The sequence below is a fragment of the Cupressus sempervirens genome, chromosome 3 (assembly GCF_028749045.1).
Source record: "Cupressus sempervirens isolate cs-2001-9-10 chromosome 3, ASM2874904v1, whole genome shotgun sequence".
Lineage (NCBI taxonomy): Eukaryota > Viridiplantae > Streptophyta > Pinopsida > Cupressales > Cupressaceae > Cupressus > Cupressus sempervirens.
In genome coordinates this window covers 835,151,058-835,175,242 of record NC_143120.1, presented here as the reverse complement: position 1 = coordinate 835,175,242, position 24,185 = coordinate 835,151,058, and positions in this window count along the sequence as shown.

Sequence of the window (24,185 nt, the reverse complement as noted above, 5' to 3'; positions counted from 1 at the left end):
CCAATTCTATTGTACCACAACATTGTATTAGAATCTATAGTAGCTATTTGTTCTCCTTGCTCAACTACAGCAACATTTCCTAAATATTCATTTTTCTCTCAAAAAAATCAAAGTAGAAGGAACAATATAACCTATAAAAAGATATAAGGTGCCTACTTACACACCTTTTGCTACTACAAGGGAACCTTTTGAAACCTTCCATTTTTTATCATTAAAAGTAACTACACAACCCTCATCACCGAATTGCTCTATTGAAATTAAATTCCTACTCAACCTTGAAACATGTAGTAGCCAACGATTCCCTTTCTGCAACTTAATGTTATCTTTTCCCTTTCCAACAATCTCACAAGGTTCATTATCTGTCAAATAAACAAGCCCAAAATCCCTTTTGACATAATCAATGAGATAACCTTTATGACGTGTAGCATGAAATGAAGCACCAGAATCTAAAATCCATGAATAATCAACACTTTCTAAAGATAGAAGCAAAGAATCCTCTTCGAATTTTTTATTTACTACATTTGCCTCCTTGTTCTCTTTTGGTTTATCTCCTTCATTATTCTTTTGAATCCAACAATCTTTCTTCTTATGCCCTATTTTACCATAGTACTAGCAATCTCTCGATCCTCTAGATTGAGACCTCTTCCCCTTCGACTTTCCTCTTGATTTCTCACGATTTCTAGAATTATTTTCTCTCTCAGTCATTCTGCCTCTACTTTGTGCATTTAAAGTACTTTCTAATGTAGATCCACCTGAGGATTTCCTATGAGTTTCCTCACTCAAAATAACATCGATCGCATCATCAAATTTTAGGGTACTATATCTAGAAACAGAATTACTCACAACCATTACCAAGTTATTTTAGCTTTTAGGCAAAGAACACAAAATCAAGAGAGCCCTAATTTCTTCATCGAAATTAATACCCACAGAAGATAATTGACTAGTAATAGTATTAAACTCATTTAAATAATCTAAAATAATCAACCTTCTATCATTTTCATATTGAATAAATGCTTCATGAGAAATATATTTTTGAAGCGAAGGGCTTTTCATAAAGTTTCACTAGGTTTTCCATCAACTCTTCTATTGTCTTCGCTTTTGTAATTTTAATTGTCACTAATGGTTTCAAGTATAACTGAATGCTTCCAAGTGTCTTTTTGTCTAAAATCTCCCAATCCTCATTTGGCATAGTTCCATGTTTCTTGGATTTTCCTTCCAATGGCTTCCATAAGTCCTTCTGATAAAGATAGTCTTCCATTTGCATCTTCTATAACTAAAAGTTTTGCCCATTAAACTTCTCCACCTTTAGCTTACCCTCATCTACCATTGCTTCCACTCATCTATGAGATTTTCTTGCAGAGAATCGCTAAAAAGGAAAAAAAATAGCGATCTAGCTATAAAAAAAACAATGACTATTTGGCTTTGATACCACTTATTAGGATCAACCTCATACAGAAATAATAGTTACATGCAAATATAAACAATACTAGAAAATAGTAGATTGCATAAAAAAGAACACAAGACACCAAGATTTAACATGGTTCACCCAATCCCTAGGCTATGTCCACCAACAGCAAGTCCAATATTATTATGATCTAGAGATTACAACCTGATTACAATCTGTAATCCCTTATAGCTCAATACCATTATAAGAACCAACTTTTGCATCACACCTTATGAAAATCCATAACCCTAAGCCTTTTTATACAAGCTTTTTTTTGCTTATAAAATTAGGGCTAGATTAATAGAAAAATAGTAGCCACTTTTTTTTACAATATAAGGTCATTTTTGGCTTCGAGGGCACTGCCCCAAAAACCCTTGTGGGGGTGTTGCCCATCAACCCCACCCTATACTATGATAGGAGTACACCTAAGGCACTACCCAAAACCCCAGAAGGGCATTGCCCCTAAACCCCCATAGAAATAATCTAGAGGGATACCACACCGAATAGACCTCTGAGCCTCATTAGTCTCCACATCACAATAGATTGTATGTAGATGAATTATGTAGAAGGATGATATAGGATGTCCCTCCAACTTCAATAGATATATAATTACCAAATCATAGATCCATAGATTAGGTATGTTCATAAATGCTCAAAGGATGAATATTTGAATGCTTGTGCAATGTTTATGAATGTATATTTCCTCTCTTGATGACCAACTCCACTATCTCCTATGAAGAAAGAAGCAAGATACTAAGAAGGAAATGCATGATTAATGACATGAAATGAGAGCCTTCAATAAATCATTTCTTTCTTGGCTTGAACTCTTTCAGTTCACATTGAAATCTTGGTTTCAAATGATGACTTGAATGTTAACCCTAAAGGAAATCATAGCATTGTCAATTAGTGTAAAATACCTTGTCATTAACAAGAGTTTATTGATAACTACTACAACCAAGCCACTCTATATAGGTCAAACTATGTAAAGAAGATGTGTATTTATTCAATTATTGTCAAGAAGTTGTGACTACTAAGAAAACGAAGTGTCGTCAAGTATATAGTGGTTGCTAAGCTTTACTCAAGGAAACACATGAGCCAAGAACTATAGAGGTTACATAGAATAGTGGAAACAGAGGATTGTATGTACTGAGGGATAGCGTGAAGATCAAGAATGACCGAGCATCAGAAATCTATATGTGTCAAGTTGAACAATTTTTCATATATATTTCAAATGGTACACATGCTTATGTAAACCATATTTTTCATGTTGGAAGCATGTTTTTATGATCAAGGAGTTAATAAAGGATGTTATTGCACCTATAATTATGCATCATTAATCCCTCTGTAATGAAATCAATCAATCAAAAATTTGGAAGGACTAAGAAAAAAAAAGGACAAATCTAGATCATTGGTTGAGATATAGAAACTCCTAAATTGGTTATTAAGAAAGATCCCAAGCTATAATTTTTTTGTTGAGATTTGAAGGATTGCATGTGTGCAAAGAAAAGGTGAATTAGTGAGTTGTGAAGGAAGGTGACCCACTAGCATAGAGAGAGGTTATTGAAGATCTATCATAGAGAGGTGATTACATATTGGAAAGAGGTCATCTATCATCAACATTCAAGTGAAAACTAAAGGCTCAAGGTAGTCTTACATTTTAGCAAGTGTATTACGGTGAATCTATTAATAGAGTGGTCCTAATAGGCCTATGTAAATCTCCTAATAGAGTTCTCACTTAATTGTGTAGTTTAAATCCTTTGATTACTGTAAACTAAATAGTCTTGTAAGCTCTTAACAAGGAATACCCCTCACATGGAAGATCATTAGAAGTGATCAAACTTTGTATCCTTAATAGGAACACTTTATTGCTACCATAGTGAAGATTTTGTGGAGGTCATCCCCACCACAATTTACCTTTAAATTGGAGGGTTTTTGGGTTACCATATCTATTTTTATGTGTTGATTATTGTGTATATGTGTTTTTCATGTTATTGTATGTTAGATTTGATATTACATGTCGATATATGATGTTACATGTTAAGGTTTAAGGTTAAGGAAGAGATGTGTGTCATCAATTAAGTATAAATGTGATTCATGTTTGAAGTGGTAAAAGGTTTAGTGATCATAATTCCCCCCACCCCCCACCCACTCAGTATCTTACTTTCCCTATTAGATTTCTAACAATTGGTATCAGAGTTGTGTTCTCTAAGAAATAGATCTAACCACTTGGGAATCAAAGATCTTGGAGATGGAGGTCTACAAGCTAGGAAAGGTTATTGAGAATCAAAAGATTGATTTGTAGCTTGCATTTTAACAATTCAAGGCTGCAAAGGAGGAACTAAAGAAATCATTAAAGAGAAGGAAGGAGATGGCTATCCATAAAAAATGACATACAATAAAAAAAAAAAGAATTGAAGAACTATGTGATGAAGGTAGATCCAGTGAAACTTATGCAACAATGGAAGATCTATTGGAGAAGAAAAATATTTGAATGAAGAAATAAGAGAACTAAAAAGAGAACATGAAATACAATTAGTGAGGCTATGTAAAGTGACTGAACAAAAGAAAAAGGTTGAAGAGTACAAGGTGACAAATGAAGAAGATAAAAGGCAGATGGCTACAAGTCTTGATGAGAGAATCAATGAGGTACAAGGCTGACTCATAATCAATTTGATATAGTCAATTAGTTATTAAGTGCCAATCATAAGATCACTAGGAAGGTAGAAGAGATTGAAAATCTAATATCTGAGAACAATCAACTGAAAGCTTAGTTGAGAGATGAAAAATAAATTATGGAAAGAATGAAAAAAAATGGAGAGGCTATGAGACAACTTGATGAACAACTAAGAGCACAAATAAGACCTCATCACACTACTAGGGTAGGATGTATTTAGTTCATATCATTTACTGAGTAAGGAGAGTTGTCAAAGCATGGAGAACAAGAGAATACAAAACCAAAGAAAAAGAATCCTACATGGTATCACTATGGAAAACCAAGACATACAACAAATATTTGTAGAAGAAAATATGATAAGTCAACTCTCAAGCCTAATTTTAATGGTAACTATTTCAATTGTAACTATCTTAGTTGCAACAAGCGTGGACATCAAGAATGTGAATGTAAATCAAAGACCATTAAGACACAAGAAACATCTAGATTTTAAAGTTATTGTTACACATGTCAAAAAGTATGGTCATAAAGCATAAGATTGTAGATCTAATGCAAGGAATAGTTGGACACCTAAAGGTCAAGGCAAAGAAACTAGGCAAGGAAACACTCTAAACTGGGGTCAATTATCAATTATGTGGTAAGTGTTGTGGTTCTATAACACATCTCATTTTTTACTTCATAAATAGGGACCCCTCTTTTTTTTTAATTTGACTCCTAGAAGCTCATTCCTTAGAATAGGGTATCTTCCAAGGTGCCTCGAGGAGTGGAACTTCTGTAGTTCACATTAAGGAGTTTGTTAGCAGCATTCAAGATTTTCCAGTTAGGAAGATCAAGTTCTGTATAAAGGCTAAAAGTGTGCACAAGTGGACCCATCACACATGTGCACCCCAAAAAGGTGTGCCATGTACATTGCCTTGTCTTACTTTGCAAGTGTGTACAGATACATCTTGTGCACCTACACACCTTCCTAAGTTACACTAGGTGTGTCACTTTCTAGGTGTGTAGACCATGGAAATTGACCCAGTTAGCTCACTAGATGCACCCTAAGCACCTGCACAAGTGCGCTAGGTATGTTAGTATGTAGTTGTTCCTTTAATCAATTTTTTGACCGATTTTTGTCTTTTTTTTTGTCAGACGAGTCTAGTTTTTAAGAATCATTTTTACCCTCTAGTATGATTATATTGATATTTATCTTTTGTGTAGGTCACCATGTCATCCTCATCATCTTTAGTAGAAAAATTACCATGGTATTGCATGTGTATATTCAACACAAGTGCCTTGGGCTCTTAGATAGAAGAAGTAGAATGAGTTCAAGTCCATGACAATGTTAGACTATAAAGAGGGAATAAATCATCAAAAAGATTAGGAATAAGTACACAAGAGTGGTCCTAGACCTCATTTGAGAAAAACCCATAAATCATTTTCAAATCTATGAACTTTGATTTTTTGGCAAATTGAGCACCTTGCACAACTCCCTAAAGGTGTGCTACTGCAAAGGTACACTAAGTGTGAAGGTGTGCTAGTGTGAAGATGTGCTAATTCTGAAGGTGCACTAGTGTACATATCAAAAACATCTAGAGGTCCCCAGAATTACCATGGCTTCCTCATCTTCTATAGCACCTAAGATCACACTAAAACCCATGGCTTTTAAGTTCTAAGGAGTGCCCAAGAAGTCACACTTCATGGATTTTAACTTATAAGTGATAGATACCAAATGTTTCTAGATGTTATACAAGTGAATAAATGGATAAGATCGATGATTGGATTGAGAATATACATGCTAGTAATAAGTTCATGTTATCTATGTATGAACATATCCAAGATATGCAGAGAACACATGCCCAACTATTAGAAGTGGATAAATACAATAGTGCAACCACCTTAGAGAATTTTGATGATGACTCTAGAACACAACTATGCCCAGTAAAAATAGTTGTACAAAAATTTGATCATTATTTGAATGATTAGTATCCTCTAAGGATGATGTTGGACGCATTTTCAAAACTGAGGAGACACTAAGGGAGTTGGACTCTAAGATGGATGATTTTTCAAAAGTAAGGCAAGAAGTTAATGATTTCCACAAGGAAGTGAGGAAAAATTATGAAGCTTTAGACTTTTCAAATCCTCAAGAAATGACCTTCGTCATCCAAAAGTTCAAAGGGCCACATCCAAATATCATTTTGGTTGAAGGTTAAAGAGACCCAAATTTCAAAAACTAAAAATTATGGACTCCAAAAAAAAATTTCAGTTTTGGTTATGTCACCCAGAGGTGTTATTTTTGGGATGTGGAGCCTAATCAGACTCAAAGGTTTATTCAGTGCAATTCCCCCCCCCCCCCCCAAATTATTTCTACGGGGGGCTACCCCAAGATGAGTTCAAGAGGCAATATCCCAGGTTCACTCCCTATCATAGTACAAGGTGGGTTTAAGGAGCAAGGCCCCCATGAGGGTTTTCAAAGTCAAAAAAGACCTTATATTATAAAAGGCATTGGCTTTTATTCTAGCCCTAATTTTGTAAGTGGCAAAAGCTTTTATAAAAAGGCATAGGATTAGGGATTTCATAATGTATGGTGATATTGTAGCTTCTTGTGGCAGTATTGAGATTTGAGGGATTGTAGATTGTAATCATTGGATAACAATAATATTGGACTTGTTTTTGGTGGATGTAGCCCAGAGATTGGGTGAACCATGTTAAATCCTTGTGTCTTGTTTTTTCTTATGCACAATCTATTATTTTCTAATATTGGTTATATTTGCATGTAACTGTTATGTATGTCTATGGTTAATTCTAAAAGATCTTTCTTCAATACTATAATTTTCATAAGGTTTGCCAAACACAGAAGGTGCATTAAGTCTAAAAGTGTGCTAGTGAGAAGAAGCGCTAAGTTTGAAGGTGTGCTAATTCTGAAACTGTGCTAGTATAAAGGTGCGCTAAGTCTAATTTTCAGTAGTATACATATCCAAAACATCCTGAGGTCCCTGAGGTCCCCAATATTACCATGGCTTCCTTGTCTTCTACAATAGCTGAGATCGCACTCAAACCCATGACTTTTAAGTTCAAAGAAGTACCCAAGAAGTCACACTTCATGGATTTGTACTTAGAAGTGAGAGATATTGAATTTTGCTAGATGTTGTACAAGAGAATAGTTGGATAAAATCAATGATTGAATTGAGAATATATAGTCCATTAATAAGGTCATGTTATCTATGTATGAAGATATTAAAGATATGCAAAGAAGACATCCCGAACTATTAGAAGTGGATAAATAATATAGTGCAACCAACCTAGAGATTTTTTATGATGACTCTAGAACAAAACTATGCTTAGTGAAAATAGTGTTAGAGTAAATAATTATTATTTATTCTTTACTTAAGTTTACTTAGATAAATGTATTTAGTTATTAGTTGTCATCTAGGAGTTGTTGACAACACGGGAGTTTGTTCCTACCTAGTCATACTTATCTTCTCGCCTACATGGAGGATAATCCACCTTTTGTGGATGTATGCTTAGTTGTCACACTTATCTTCTAGTGCTCTCTAGCTTGTTCTACAAGCTTCCTAGAGGCCTTTATAAATAGGCTCTCCCATTGTATTTGTGTACAACAATTTTATTTTTCATTGTTGCAATATAATTTCTCTAGCTCCATTGAGATTCTCCAAGCCCTACCTTTCCTTCTTCGATTTCTCTTTAGCAGGTTATTTGCATGCAGGTGATCTTAGCAAGCTATGAAGTTTTCTTTCATCAACTTCTACATGGTATCAAAGCCTCCCTACCACTTCCTAGTTTGAAGGATTTTTGAACCTGTGATTTAGAGACACAAACCCTAGTTTGTTTATGATTTTTTCTTCAATCGAGAGGAAGACCACTTTTTTAGGGAACTTTGGGCCTAAATGGACACTATCATTATGTTTAGAAGGTCTGTTACAGTTAAAATTCATATAAAACTTTTGATTTTTGGATACTATAGCATCAAGCAAAAAAAATTGCCCCCTGGCAAGTCGTACGGATGCATTTATTGCAAAAAAATAATAAAGGGTTGCAAAGATGCTGCCACCTAGTGGCCATCACTCTACCACTAAAACATTGCCACTGCGTGGCTCATGCATCACTCAGGCACCCCCACCATAGGCAGCACCACTGCATCACAGGCCCACCACCCTATACCACAATGCCACCACCTGTCTCTACCCAGTTGCAACCTCTGCTAACGGCATTGCCAACCACCTCTGCATAGTTTTGATGTCATTCTTTGACCTACACATGTTAGCTTCCTTATTGCACACATCAGCTTCCCAGTGACACACGTCAACATTTCTTATAGTGACATCATTTTATGACAAGATTACATCATCCAACTAGGTCCCCTAGCTGAAATCACTTTTTGGTAGGATGACATTATTTTTTGGTTGCTAACATCAACATTTCAGCAGCCAGATTTTTTTTGGTGATGTCTAGTTGATGGCCATATTGCTGTCAAATTTTTGTTGTGTCTGTAATTTTTCAATGAGCTTTTCTTTTAGAGCAACAGTTGAGTTTTTGGCCATAACTTGAGCATACAGAAGTCTTTTTCCAATCTAAAAGAAGCACTAAAAATTTGGTTTAGAGATGAAGACAATGATGCTAGTTTCATTTTATTCTAAGTTCATTTGAGCTCTTTTTTTGGCATTGAATTAGAGGCTTCTATTTCATCTTTTTCTGCATCCGAAATCCAAGTTCTTTTCTCAGTTTTTGGGCTTTCTATAGTTGTTTTCTTTGGAATTTGAGGGATATATTTCTACATTGTGGGTAGGGCATTTTCTCTTCTATAATTTACTTCAGAATAAGACCCTTCTACTTTTGTCTTCTTCTCTCAATGTCAAATCCTTCTGTGTCTTGGCTCATGCTGCACAACTATCACACCTAGAAAGCACAAATGACTAGGATTCTCATGTCACGAGGCCTATGGTCATGTCTAGATGTGAACCAACCTATTTTGTAGTGCCCTTTTGAAGTTCTTTAGCTTAGGAACAAAATGGATGAAGCCATGGGATTGATTGCACTGAACATCTCAGATAGTCTATTGTTTGACTTGGATGGTTTGACCACTCCATAGGCTATTTGGACCAAATTCCAAAACTCGTTTGGCATAGTGAATGAGTTCTTGGCACTTTAGCTTGATGTAGAGTTGACCTCTTTGACACCAGCCAACTTCCCCACTATAGAAGACTTCTTGATGGAGTTCAAATCTCTGCATAAAATTTTGCAAGGATGTGGGAAAACCAAAATAGATGATGAGTGTATCTTTTTGATACTCTTAAAGTTGCAAGGATAGTATCAGATCTTCTCTTCCACTTTCTACTCCTCTATGGATGCCTTGGGTGATAGACAACAGATGCCTTCATCTAAGACATTTTGTGATTAGTTGACATAGGAACAAGTAAAGATCCAATAGGTGGATGCCTCTGGCTCTTCAAGCCAAGCATTTTTTGCTCAAACTTCTAAAGGGAAATCAAAGAAGAAATATAAATTGAAGAAAGATACACCAAAAATTGATCCTAAATCTCTAGCTAACCCTTCAAAGGGTAAAGATTCTTCGAAGTCTGTTGAGTCTCCCTCCAAGACCAAGAAGAAATCAAGTGAGACCTGTAGCTTTTGTGGCAAGGATGGGCATCCTATATCTAGGTGTTGGAAGTTTTTGGAGGTTTTAGAAGAATCCATGCATGAGCATCATATTTTAGCTCCTAAGTCTACATTCCCCCTTGCAAGGAAAGGTCATGCTCTTTTTGCTCGAGCTACAACTTCACGGCCTACCTGGATTCTTGATTTTGGTGCCTCTCACCATATGAAAAATACTCTGAAGTTACTCACTTCACTTGCTTCTTGTGCTACCTCACAATTTTTTGTTGGGAACTCATCACAACTTTCAATTATGGGTTCTTGTTATGTTGCACTAGCCTAGGACTCTCTTCAAGATGTTCTTTGTGTCCTTGACATTTCAATGAACCTATTGTCCATCTATCATATTTTCCACTTTGGCTCTAGTAAGATAGTTGATTTCTCACCACATGATGTAGTTATTTGGGACTTATATGATTTTGAGATGATTATGACTACTGGGAGTGTTGACTCGGCATCTCACCTCTACAGATTTGATAGACTTGACTCTTCTAATGACACAGGTTAATGTCTTGTTGCACATGTAGATTTAGTAAGAATACTTTGGCATGAGCATTTTGGCCATGTTAATTATAGATACCTTTAGTAGATGAGCACACAGGAACTTTTTCTTGGGCTTTACCTAATTTCTTTTACAAATGGTATTTGTCAGGGTTGTGCACTTAGCAAGCAACATAGGGATTCTTTTCCACATGGATGATCCACTCGTGCTTTGGCACCTTTGGAGTTGATTCATAGTGACCTAATGTCATTTACTACTCCTTTTTTTGGTTCCAAATATGTACTTGCATTCATTGATGACTTCTCTAGATGCACATGGGTGTACTTTCTAAAGTACAAGTCTGATGTCTTTGATTCATTTCAAGTCTTCAACACACTTGTAGAGAAGTAGTCTAGTCTTTCTATTTGGTAGATACACATAGATAATGGGGGGCAATATGTGAACCAAGCTTTGAGGGATTTTTTCTCTAAACATGGTCTTCAGGATCAGTTTTTAGTACCCTACATCCCTCAGCAGAATGGTGTGGCCGAGAGAAAGAATAGAGCACTTTGGGAGATGGCTAATTGTATGATTCAATCCAAGTCCATGGATTCATGTTTTTGGGTAGAGGCAATCAATTGTTCCAATTATATTTAGAATTAGATACCTCACAAGGTAGTTTGATATATGACTATTGAGGAGGCTTGGTCTCATCTCAAGCCTAATGTATCATCATTCTAAATTTTTGGGAGTACAACATGGGTATTTGTACCTAATGCTCAGAGGAAAGCAATGGAACAAAAGAAATGACCACTCATTTTTTTGGCTACTGCAAGGATGTTAAGGCTTATAGGTTTTTTGATCCTAATTGTAGAGAGGTCCTATTTCAATGGGATGTCTAGTTTGATGAGAGCCTTCCTATAGATCATACCCCACCTCGAGTGCCTACTTCACTTCCCACTACTCCCTCCTCTCTTCTAGTTTGTTTCACAGATGATGTGGATGATGATCTTGGTGATCATAATTTACCTTTGCCACAGGACCCTCCCCAAATGCCTAAATGGGCTCAAGCTATAGTTGAGGCTATAGAATCTCTAGCTAGTGACCTTTCCACTTCCTCTCGCACTCATTCTCATACTACAGGTTCTAGGCTTCTCAGTCATGCTATTTGTGATGATCCTCAAACATTTGAAGTAGCAATAAGACATTTTGAGTGGGACAATACAATGGAGGAGGAGTATTCTTCTTTGATGAAGAATCATACTTGGGATCTTTGTTCTATTCCTAAGGGAAGAAAGCTAGTGCAATGCAAATGGATCTATCATACTAAGTATGCTACTAATGGTTTGATTGATAAACATAAGTATTTTCTTGTTGTGAAGGGTTTTTCATAAGTTGAGGGTATTGACTACACTAATACATTTTCCCTTATCACCAAGATGAATTCTATCCACCTTGTCTTATCCCTTGCATCTTGCACTAGTAAATTTAGGCCTAAATTTTGATGCAAAAAGGTCAAAATTTTGACCAGAGTAGGTTGATAAGGTGACTAAACTTGTCATCGATCTTTTTTAGTCAATTTTTTGACACAGACATTGTGTGTCAAAATTTTGACTTCATAAAGGTGGACTTACTGATGTGAATTTTTTTGATTTCCTTAGTCTAACCTGAACGGTTATTTTCTTATTTGCAGGTGTTGTTGTTCAAAATTTTGACGTAAACCCAGACCAATTTTACATCAAAATTCCAACCAAAACCCCTTACTTTTCTACACTGGTGTTATACAATCGACATCAAAGGTAGACCAATTTGGCATCAAAATTATGACCAAAATCCCTTAGTTTTCTACACTAGTGCCATACAATCGATGTCAAAGTGAAGACATTTGCATCAAAATTGAGACCAAGATAGGTAGAAATTTTGACGAGCTGTCCCAATTATTGTAAAGGATTTGCTCTCATAGGAGCCTTCTAAACTACAAAAAAAATGGTTCTAAAGCGTAATTGGTCAATGCATGAGAGTCAGGGTATCATGCACATTTCTACCTCTACACCATTGTTTCATTCATCACATGATTTATTTCATACAAAAAAATGGGAAGGAGGAAGAAATGTGCACGATATCCTGAGTCTCCACCAAGCAATTATGCTTTACAACTCAAATTTTGTGCAATTTAAAAGGCTCCTATGAGAGCAAAGCGTTTGCAATAATTGGCACAGTGCATCTAAATTTTGGTTCTTGTAGGGAAAAATAAAATTAGGAAAGAATTATTTATCATGAATGAAAGCCAATAATTTCAACTATTTTTCAAATAGATAAACGTGACAAAAAAATTATATTCCCAATCACATCATCATAAGAGCGCATATATAACTATAACTATAACTATAACTATGTCTAAAACAAACATAATTTACAAATATCCACAATTCAAATATTATCCCTTGATGTTTTCTTTAATGCAAAGTTTTAACTCAACTATGTTATCGCCTTGGATGTAATACCAAACTATCATTAGGCTAAAGACTACAACAAGATTTACAAATGCAAGGAGAACTACCCAACCAAAGTAGAAAATGACATGAAAAGTTAACAATCTATCAATTAACAATCTAGATGAAATATTTCTAGCAATTGAACTATACGTTATAGAAACAAAAAATTTCCTTAAAATTGACACCTCACCAGTTGTTCATTTGCATCCATAATTGCTTCACAAAAGTTGAAAGCTTACAATTTGTCAAGAACACAAAAGGCACTCATAGTTCAACTGCATCAATAAAAGTAAAGTAGTTCAATTGCATAGTGAGGGCAAGAGACTATCAATATCAATTGTGGAGTTGCAGATAGGTAAGCGATAAACATAAAAAGGTAGTACAAGGCACCATTTGCCATGTTCTAATATGATGAACTACATTGGAGCTGGTTCTAAACCTTGATTTCTTAATGTTAGATTTGATCCAATGATACCATTATCTGGAGGAGGTCCCACACCCCACTTTCTTGCTGATTCTGAAGGTGCTAACAGAGCATCTTTGCTAGCTGATCTCCCTTGCAAGCTCTCAACTAAAAGAGAATTCTTCATTGAAGAATGCCAAAGATAGTCACAATGTGCCTATCAGCCAAAGATAGTCATGATGTGCCTATTTCTAATAGGCACATCGTGACTATCTTCAACATTCTCCTATGACTCTTGTGGTTCTAATATTATAACATGAGGCTTCCTCTTCTTTTTTGCGAGCATAAGACTGATGCTCGAAAAAAGAAGAGGAAGCCTCATGTTATAATATTATAACATGAGGCTTCTTCTTCTTTTCTTGAGCATAAGGCTGATGCGGCCCTATAATAAGAAATAAATAGGTTTAATTTTGATTATGTACAACACAAAGAAAACCAAAATGTAATTGCAATTTTTAACAGAAAATTAACTATATAAACTTATAAAGCTCATAATAATAATAGACCATAAACTTGGACAGATTTTTTGTAGATTTCTAGGATGATTGGGGTGTACTTATCATCAAGATCTAAATTCTATAAGAGATTAGCATGTGTTATTTCAGAAAAGATAACCACCTGAGAGAAATGAGCACATGCTGGTGATTGTTCACTTTATCTAATCTGGTATTTTCTTGCTAGGTTTCAAATTATTAATTTATATAATCTATTAACCAATCCAAGCCTTCCTATTATCCCTATTTTGTTAAGTTAATCATGGCCTAATATTTGCTTCAAAGCTGAAGTCCAAGATTTACTCTCATTGGTATTCATCTTCCATTGATGCTTGTGAGATTCCTATTTTGTTGAACAGCTACATCATAACTTTCCATTCATTATATCTTGTCCTCATAGCTTAAAAAATGTCACTCTTATTTTCTTCCCATTCCCTATATCTTAATCACATAGTAATGTAAATGCCATTCTTATTTTGAAATCTATGAATTAAAAAACAAAGTTCAAGGGAAACTAGCATATCATATGATGTCAAATGGGCATCTCAAAAATTGTATGAACAACGGTCTCATAAACATACCATGCTTCATCTAGAAGAGCTACAATTCTCCCTAGTTTTTTTATATACAAAATACAGTTATATTTAAGATCCTGGCCCTCAATTTCAAAAGTTTGTGCTCTAATAAACACAAATTTCTAACAAAGCACTACAAGTTAAATTGAGAAAGGGATCACTCATTCTAAAATATTTAGTCCATAAGATAATTATATAGAAAAAATTATTATTTGAAGTTACAAATAAATGTTAACCCCACTAATTTACCTATACCCAAGATGTTTATTGAGAACCTTAATTAAACTGATATATTGTGTGTATGTTTAACTATGCAGTTTGCATCTACATCTAACTAGAAAAGGAAATGGATATAAAAAAAGACCTTTTCAATCAGATCCAAAACATCTTGATTGTCAACAAATTCAATGTAGCTCCAATCAATTTCTTCTCTTGTGTATTCATCCTATTCCATCTAAATACATGTTGCACAGCATATACAAAAATCCATAGAAAAAAGTAAATATCATACACAACAAAATAATATTAAAATAGTTAACCAAATATACCCTGAGCAAAGAGCAACAAAAATGTATAAAAAATATATTTCTTTCAAAAATTATGATAATTTAATAGATATGGAACTTTCTGACCTAATTGAAGTGTTGTTGTCGCTTCTCATTTGTAAGATTGATACAAAATAGTTCAAAACTGCAATGAAGAAAAAAATAGGTTTTCCTTCGCTCACAAAAGAGTAATAAGTAAACATTTTCTTATTATGAAAGCTTTCAAATATAGCTTGCTAAATTGCAATGACTATAGCTACAAGGCATGATTTAAAATATGCAGTCTTGATGTCTATTAAAAAAATGTACCTATTATTCTTGAAAATCTCAAAACTATAAATATCAAGAATGCCAATTAGGGTCTTGGCCAATCAAATTATTTATTTAATTTACCAACCTGTATCCAATATGAATGGCATTATCTTAAGAAGAGCTCATAGAACAAAATACATTCTTAAAAAACTAAGAAATATACTTCACTCTCCAAATATATTCTTCTTTGAGATCTTGTCCTAAGTAACACAATACTCACAAATGGTACATCATACTAGTCAAACAATCATGAGTATACTATTTTTGCCAATGCATCTCGGCTAGTAAGTGTAGCAACTAGGTCAAGAAATTTTGTAGTCCTTTCATCTCGATTCACAATGACACATTTACAAAAGAGTCTTCCAGAACCTTAACATCACACCAAAGATAATATATAATGTAGTTATTAACCCTCCCATAACTATTTTCTTCCTATGCAAGTGTAAGAATGCAAGACTAGCCATTGAGGGATATTGATAATCTTGAAGGATTATTGATTTAGTCTTTAGATGATGCTTGAGGTAGCAAGGAGGAGGTGATATATTTTCTTCTTTGAAGAATGCTAGATGTAGTGCGTAGGCAGCCCTAGTATCAACAAAGATAGAAATGAGTACTGCATAAGCCGAAGTTGGGATGTGGGAACAGTGTAGTTCAGAAGAATATGTTATAGATGAATTGCACTGAGAAAATTGAGCATTTTGAATTTGAAAACTTTATGTTTACTCCCAAACCATTGCACATCAAAGTTTAAGCATTCAAAATTTATAAACATTCTTTTTACTCCAAAATAAAAGCACACCAAAGGAAAAACTACAAATAAGAAAGCTTTGATTTCCTATATATGGCACTCAGGTTATTGTAGACTCTAGAAAACTGTACAAAATCATATATTAATTGGAACAATAAAAAGCATAAGAAATTATTTCCTATTATTGTTTGTTAAAATATATATTTGGTTTATAAGGACTACCAATTAGTAGAAGTTGCTCATTTCCACCATCAAATCCTTCCATCTCTATGAGGAACTGCGTCTTTAATCTTTTGCTTGACTCATGCTCTCCTTCTGACTTGCGCTATCACCCATGATTATGGATAAGAATTAAGTATTTCTCTTAGATTACAATGCAATGATTTTTTTGTAGACTAACATATGAATTTGAAAATATATGGCATATTTACATGAGAGAGAAGAGAATCTATTTCATCAACAAATATTATTGTAGGTTGTCGACAGCAAGCAACTCCAAACAATGCCCTTACTAGTTTCTCACCTTCACCTATCTACATATCCATCACCAGTAACAACAAGAATCAGACTATTTAGAAGGGAAAAAAAACCTTGGGATCTATTATATACAATGGTTCATAAAGCACAATGCTTTCTGAAAGTTTTGTGAAGGGGCCTAGTGGTAACAAGTTAAGTGGATTGACTGTGTGGAAAGCTCAATAGTTAAGTGTGCTGTAGTGTATAGTACTAGAATGGGTAACCTCTCAAAAGAACCAATGCTTCAGCCTTCAGCTCTATGAGCATCAACTAGATTCAATGAATGCTAAGTGGACCATTCAAGATTCAGAAAGATAGGTTCTTGTGACTCATAAAAAATGGATCAATGAAGATTGACTCAAAACTATGAAATCAAATCCTGATAAATCATCAAATGTTTTGACACAATACAATAACACCTCTTGAAAATGAATATTTTAAAGAAAGTTATTATAAACAAAAGGAAAAGGTAGCATGCAAATGTCAATGTGCAAAATCAATAGATCTTAAGTATAAGAGATAGGAACATGTCAAGTAACCAAGGATATCCTCTTGTTTTCAAAAATGAGTACACATTTTGATTTTTAATCCTTTTGATACTTTGCTTCTAAAACCACCAAGCTGGTCAGTAAAACTAATTAAGATATAAAGATTTCCAATAAAATCATCTCATCTTGATTTAGCTACACTTAATACCTTAGATATTCTTTACACAAGATATGACAACTATTCAATTCCAATTACATTCAAGATTGCAAATAAAATATGAGGCAAAGAAGAGCTTCATAACCTCCACTAAATAATATATACAGAATCCACACTTTGCAAAGACTATGGCAATATAACTGAACTTCTAAAATTTTGGTTAAGAACTATAAAATAAGTGCAATTATTAAGGAATGATAGTACACAATAGGAATCCTCTCTTAACATTTTTTCCTATAGAAAAGGAGTGATTAATTTTCAATAAAAAAATTTGTTATCAGTGAGAGATATAGTTTTAGAGAGACCAAAGCATATCAATTACTTATATAGGACTAAAGTGCAATTTTCTTTTCTTTGAAAGAAGAGATATGTGTTTATGATGCACCTGCACATGCAATCCTTATATGTGTCTAATTTCTCACAAACAAAAATCATTTGTTATATTTTTTGATGTTATCTTTATTATGTAAGACTTATGTTAAGCACAAGAGATCTATGTTTATGATGCATCTGCAAATACAATCCTTATATGTGTCTAATTTCTCACAAATAGAAACCATTTTTTATATTTTTTGATGTTATCTTTATTATGTAAGACTTTCGTTAAGCACAAGTGCTTCCCTAGAAAAACAATTATACAAGGTTTTATGCATTCAAGAATCAAAACAATAAAAGAAATTGAAAGCATGATTTTATTAAGAACTTACCCACTTACTCATCAATGAACTGGTAGAAATATAAAAGAAAGTAGCTTTGGCTTCTCCTGCAATAGCGTTTCCAATCATCATTTTCCTAGTACCCTAAGAGAAAATTAAATGTACTTTATTGTGAACAAAAATTAATTTCCAACATAAAGAACAGAGAATAAATCAGACTGACTTACAAGAGGGCCAAATAAGAGGAGCCCTTTGCATGGAGACCGACAGCCTTGAAAGATGTTAGGTCACAATAGAAGCCATATGACCATTTCCATCACACACTTTTTGGCATGCTCTAGCCCAGCTTTAGTATAATTTTGGAAAAATAAATATTAATGTTAATGGGTACATAGAAATAAACATGAATAATATTATCATCAATTCATTCAGCCATATTAAATTTACCAATATCATCCCACTAAACATTGGGATCCTGGTCCATTATCTCATTGCTAACATGCTCTATTAGACGTGGTTCCAAGTTATGTAGCTTATCAGGAAGCTCACCATCAGGACCAACAAGCATTTCTAAACTTCTAAACTGAAAATATAGGACAGAAAAGAAACAACCATTAGCATGCTTCAGACCAAAACTGCTAGAGATGGTTATTTATTTAGTTAAAATCAAAATCAACTAATCCCATTCAAAAACATATAGTTAAATGTAAAGAGTATAGTAGGTAATATAGTTAAATACATTGGAGGAATCTTCAATACTCATATAGTTGACTTTCTGATGTGTTCTTGTATTGAACTTCTTTCTTCCATTGAAGTTGAAATTAGAGGCCCCTAGATTAAAGATATTATTACAGATCAGTTCAAGAAAACTCAACGATAGAATTGATTATGAAATAAATATATGAATGAGTATAAAATTGTAGATTGTGCACTAATCATACCCTTCCAAACTGTAAATAAATTGGACTATGAGTAGGGAAAACACAAATGCTTAACCATAAAATTATTGTAGTATTCAACTGTGTTCTTCATAGCCTATAAAATCTGACTAAGGTTGCAACGTTTATAATGACTATAGACAAAAATATAAATTAAAACAAGAAATATTATCATCAATGTTTTTAAATGTAGAATGAAATGGTTGTAAGTATGCATTTCTACCACATGTAAATGCTTTTGAGATACAGACTTATGCAATCCAATCTCCCAAGGAATAGACAGCACCACTTATCGCCATCTTTTCCAAAATAGGATTTTTCATAAAGCGATGTTAGAATAGTTACTAAAATGGTCATAAATTATGTTTTTATAGTAAAAGAATACTTTAACTTAAGAAAAAAACTATACAATATTAAAACATGACATCATGATTTAAAAACTAAAAAGGTACCTATAATGAAGAACTTCATTTTGACTTGCTAATTGGTTGTCACTATTAACTATAAGCTTATCTTTAAAGTTTGAGCTTCACTTGGTTTCGAGAATAATTAAATATTCTCTACTAAACAAGGCCAACTACCTGAAGGTGGAAGCTCATTTGGTCCCTCCCCCCCACAACATCACTCTAAATTCCCCATTAACATTTAATAACATTCATTCATTCATCTATTTTTGAAATATAACATTCAATCATTATAATCACATGATAACATTCATTAACACATAAAATTCATTAACACACAACATTCATGAATAATTCATTAACACAAAATTCATTAACATGCAACATTCAAGAGTAAGTCATTCATGAATAATTCATTAACACAATATTCATTAACACCCAACATTAATGAATAATATTCATTAACAATATTCAAGAGTAAGTCATTCATGAATAATCATTTCTTTTTGGCTTTCTTGTTGTTTTGTGATATTGCTATCAGGATTTAACTGTGTGATTTTTGAATCAAACTCATTGACCCATATTTCATGAGTAGTGATTCAACATGAATCCATCTCTCATGAGAATAAATGGAACACTTAACACTCATTGGATCTAGGTGATGCTCATAGGGGTGAAGCACTGGGACTTCCCGAGAGGTCACCCATCCCAGTACTACTCCATCCTGAGCGCGCTTAACTATAGACTTTCCTCCATGGTTAAACCCAAAGCTTGCAACCCCATTTGCAAAACCTTCACCAAGTGGATTTCCTTATGAACCATTATCTCCTACTTATTTATTGTTGTTTCTTGTTTTCATAAAATTTCTAAGAGGAATATCAATGTCCTCATCATCCCCCTCCTCTACTCGTTTTAACACATGTCTCCTCATCCATTTAGGAACATCATGAGGCCGCTACAACAAGTACTTCATGAGTTAAATTCACACCATTTTACATTAATGAATTACAAGTTTTTATTTAAGTAAAAGAACTATAAGTCAAAAAATTAATTTAAAAGAACAAAACATAGATTTTTTTACCTGAATGTGCGACATGATCTACTTGCTTATCAATCTGAACATCCTCTGGCACTCGTTCAGCATGACATGATTCTATATCCTCAACACAAAAAGGTTACACCAAGTTTGATTAAATATGTTAAATTGTATTAATAATTACATAAATAGTTTTAAATAATAAATGAGCACCTCAATCAATAGTACAATGCACATTAGGGGCTTCATGATGCTGTGTATGATTTGTGTCACGATTAACATGCTACATTGCAATGTCATGCACATTATTATCAAATAAATTATTGCTCAAGTATTCAATTTCTAATATATTTTTTGGCATATTTACCTGTGCACATGATGCAGGAGACTATTCAGTTGGGGCAATGGAAACATACCGTAGGCATCCAGCCACTGCAACATAGCCTTGCTTGAAGGCATTTTTTTGTGTTCTTCCATGGCCTCTAGATTAATTTCTATGCCCTACATTTTTTTATTAATTAAAAAAATTATTTTCATTTTATAAATAATTTTTCTTTTCAATTCATTTACTACTACTTTCAACGCGTGCTTTGATTTTTGAATATCCCTTAGAGCCAAGTCTGTGTTGCCCAACCTTTTCTAGCCTGGCCTTTGTTGCCTTTGGCTTATCCTGCAACCTATGAAAAGTTTGAAATATGTCAGATTGTTCGACATTTGATTGAAAATCTCATTGTTGTTGAAGATCAAAGAGGGAGATTGTTGTAAAAGAATAAATCAATCATTGTTTTTCCATTGATGTCAAACTTCCTATTTGTAGGAATGATATTTTCTTATAAGATTCAAGCACTATCACTTAGTTGATTGATGAAGAGGATTTGATCAACAAGATGTAACAAGAGAACCTAAGGGAAAGGTTGAGTTATGATGTTGTGATGAAGTGCAAGGATTAGCTAAGACAATGGTTAAGTAGTGTATTGATAACATACTCAAAGATATAGAGGATGGTCACATTTAGACATATTAAAAAAGTTGTAATAAAGTTGTCTGTAAAGCTTTAACCTTGATCATCAGAAGAAGCCAAGAAAATCAGTTGAAGCTGAGTAAATTTTTAGTAGAAGTCAAGTAACAGACATTTTTAGTTAGTGCTAAGTGATCTTCAAGTATCGAGTAAAAGATCAGGTGTTGAGCATTATGAAAAAAATTTAGTTAGTGCTGACTAATCTTCAAGTGTCGAGCATCAAGAAAAACATAGTTGATGCCGAGTAATACAATATGTGCTGAGCACCAGTATTTCAATAGTGTCGAGCTACTGCATTATTTCAAATAACAAATATTTGCCAAATCCAAGCCAACTTAGTAGTTACATTGAATTTTGTGAACAAGTTGGAGGATAAGGATGATGAGTTGTTGGCACAAAATCCTATGTAAACCATTTTTGGGTGAATTCTAATAGATTATTCAAGAAGCTTCTAGAGGAAATAGAATATGGGTTAGATGCAATGAATCCTACCTAATCCATGCAAATTGAAATTGAAGAAAAAGATGAATTGAATGGGAAAAGGAACTCCAAGACTTCTATTTAAGAAGTCATAACCAAGAAGAAGGGAGCTACTAATACTGTTGCTACAGAAGTGTCAAGAAAGAGAAGGAAGAGCACAGAGGTTCTACTTCTACAAATGGTCATGGAGAGATGATTGAACTGGTACATTGAGTATGGAGACTCAAGAAGACAAAGCTTGAAAGATAAGGCAAGCAGTTAAGAGTTGCAGAGATAGAAGGCCAACCAAGGGTATGAGCAGAGAAGTGATCTGAAATCTACAAGATAAGTTGTATGTTGTAGTCAGGTCAGGATTTTCTAATACTCTCTAGCAATTGTATTAGATTTAAAAATCCTATGGACTTAGGTTGGCCTAACAGCCATTTGTAAATCCTTTAACAAGGTGACATTCCAAATGAATGTTCTAAAGTCCTTTTACTAGGCCCACTTCTAATAGGGTGGTTAAATCCTCTAATGAGGTCACATTTAACAGTGTGTGTTGTAAGTCTTTAATAGGGCAAGCCTTTCACAGGGCATCACTTTAGAAGGGTGAGAGTTGAGTAGCATGTTACTGGTGGTTTTTCCCAAATTGGGTTTCCACGTAAATCACTGTGTCATGTGTTGATTTCCTATGTGTTATACTTGCATGATGATTTATAGTAACTTGCTAATTAGATAAGTTAAAGTTTGAATGAATGAATGATTGAATGGATTTACCAAACTTAGATAAAGATTTGAAAGGGACATCTAGACCTTGAATAACTGATTCACCCCCCCACCCCCCCCCCCCCCCCCCCCCCCCTCCCCCCCTTTTCAGTTATTCTAAAGTAATTCTAACAAGATGATATAGATATAAAGATCAGTACTAATTAGTGGATTATTATATATTGGTATGAAGCTTCTAGCATAAAGTTGCATGTTCCACCAAAAATATGAAAAAAGGTAAGAAATTATAGCCTCATACCTTTAATTATAAAATAGCTTGTAAAACTAAACAACATCACATATATGCCTTTTAAATTGATCTTTAATTACCCATTATTCACAATAGATTTAGAAATTTAAAATAACAAATTCAAATATTTTCTCATGTCATCATGTTGAGCTTGCAAGGAGCAGTGCACATATTTCAATAAGAGAGAGCACACGACTGTCAAAGTATGGTGGAAGACATTAGATGAAAAAATAATTGTTTTTCACTGACTATACAAGTTGGGATATATAATAGAAGAAATGTATATTTTGGACAATTCAAGATTAAATTTATAGGGAAATCTAGGTATGTTAGTAGTTTTCAAGTTAAAGATATCAGCCACATTGATGAGCTAATCTCAATTCTTTCAATTTTTTTTCCTTTCTCATGACATTCATTTCTAGTGACATGTATAATCATGCTATTTATCCATGGAGTTCATGATGTATAGGGGATCATTTTTAGAACAATCTATTATACTCAAGTTAGCTTGGTTGAATTTCTTGCAAAGGCTTAATGTATAGTCATTGTAATAGGGATGATGGGGGAAAATAAGGTGGACTTAATTATTCTAGGGATAATTACATGTGTACTTCTTTTAGGATAATTATTTCTTGAATTATCATTATTTTCTTCAGAAAATTCTATTGTGAGTATGTTGTTTTTGGTGGAAAAGATTTATGGGAGATCAAATAAGAAGTCTAAGTTGAAAAGAATGAGAAGATCAGAGTCAGTGAAGATGATTTTTTCATACTGAATGGGCTACCATAGCTTGAATTTATTTTAATTCTATTCATTACTCAAAATAACATTGCCATGCTCTTCCTATTTTTAGAAATCTCAACAACAAAAATCTATATTTGTAGGCACACAACATCTCTAGACCACCCTTTCATGCAAGGCACTCTTAATGCCTAAATGACAAATGATAACTTATAAGGTGGCCTGGTATAATCCAAAATAGTTGGAAAGGGCTAGTAACCACAAACAATTATGAAGGATCATGAGATTTCCACTTTCAATCCATGGGAATTCATCAAAGGGTTTTTACAGTATAGTTGTATGTGTTAGAGGTTCCAGGGCCATGGGAATTCATTAAAGGGTTTTTACAGTATGGTTTATGAGAACATAAACTAAACTAAATAGACATATAAATAGAAAATTAACAACTACCATCTACATATCATTTCTCGTCTTGATAATGAATCTGATAGATCACAAAAAGTGAACCAAAACATTCATGTCAAAATCATATTTAGTTATTTTCTGATAGCCTTTTTGTCACCATATGGATTACAAACAATGTTAGTTCTTCTCTTGCCATCTACCCTGATGATGAATCATAGAATTTGATCCAAAATGTAGGAAAATCTAGATGGTCTAATACAAAAGGGAAAAAAATCTTGAAATCATAAGGACTGTGGAATCTTCACTATTTGATATTAACTCTTACCCATTATTTATCTTTGTTGCACATAACTATATGATTGGTAGACCATAAATTAGATAGTATGCATCTTAGTAGATATCAGGTACT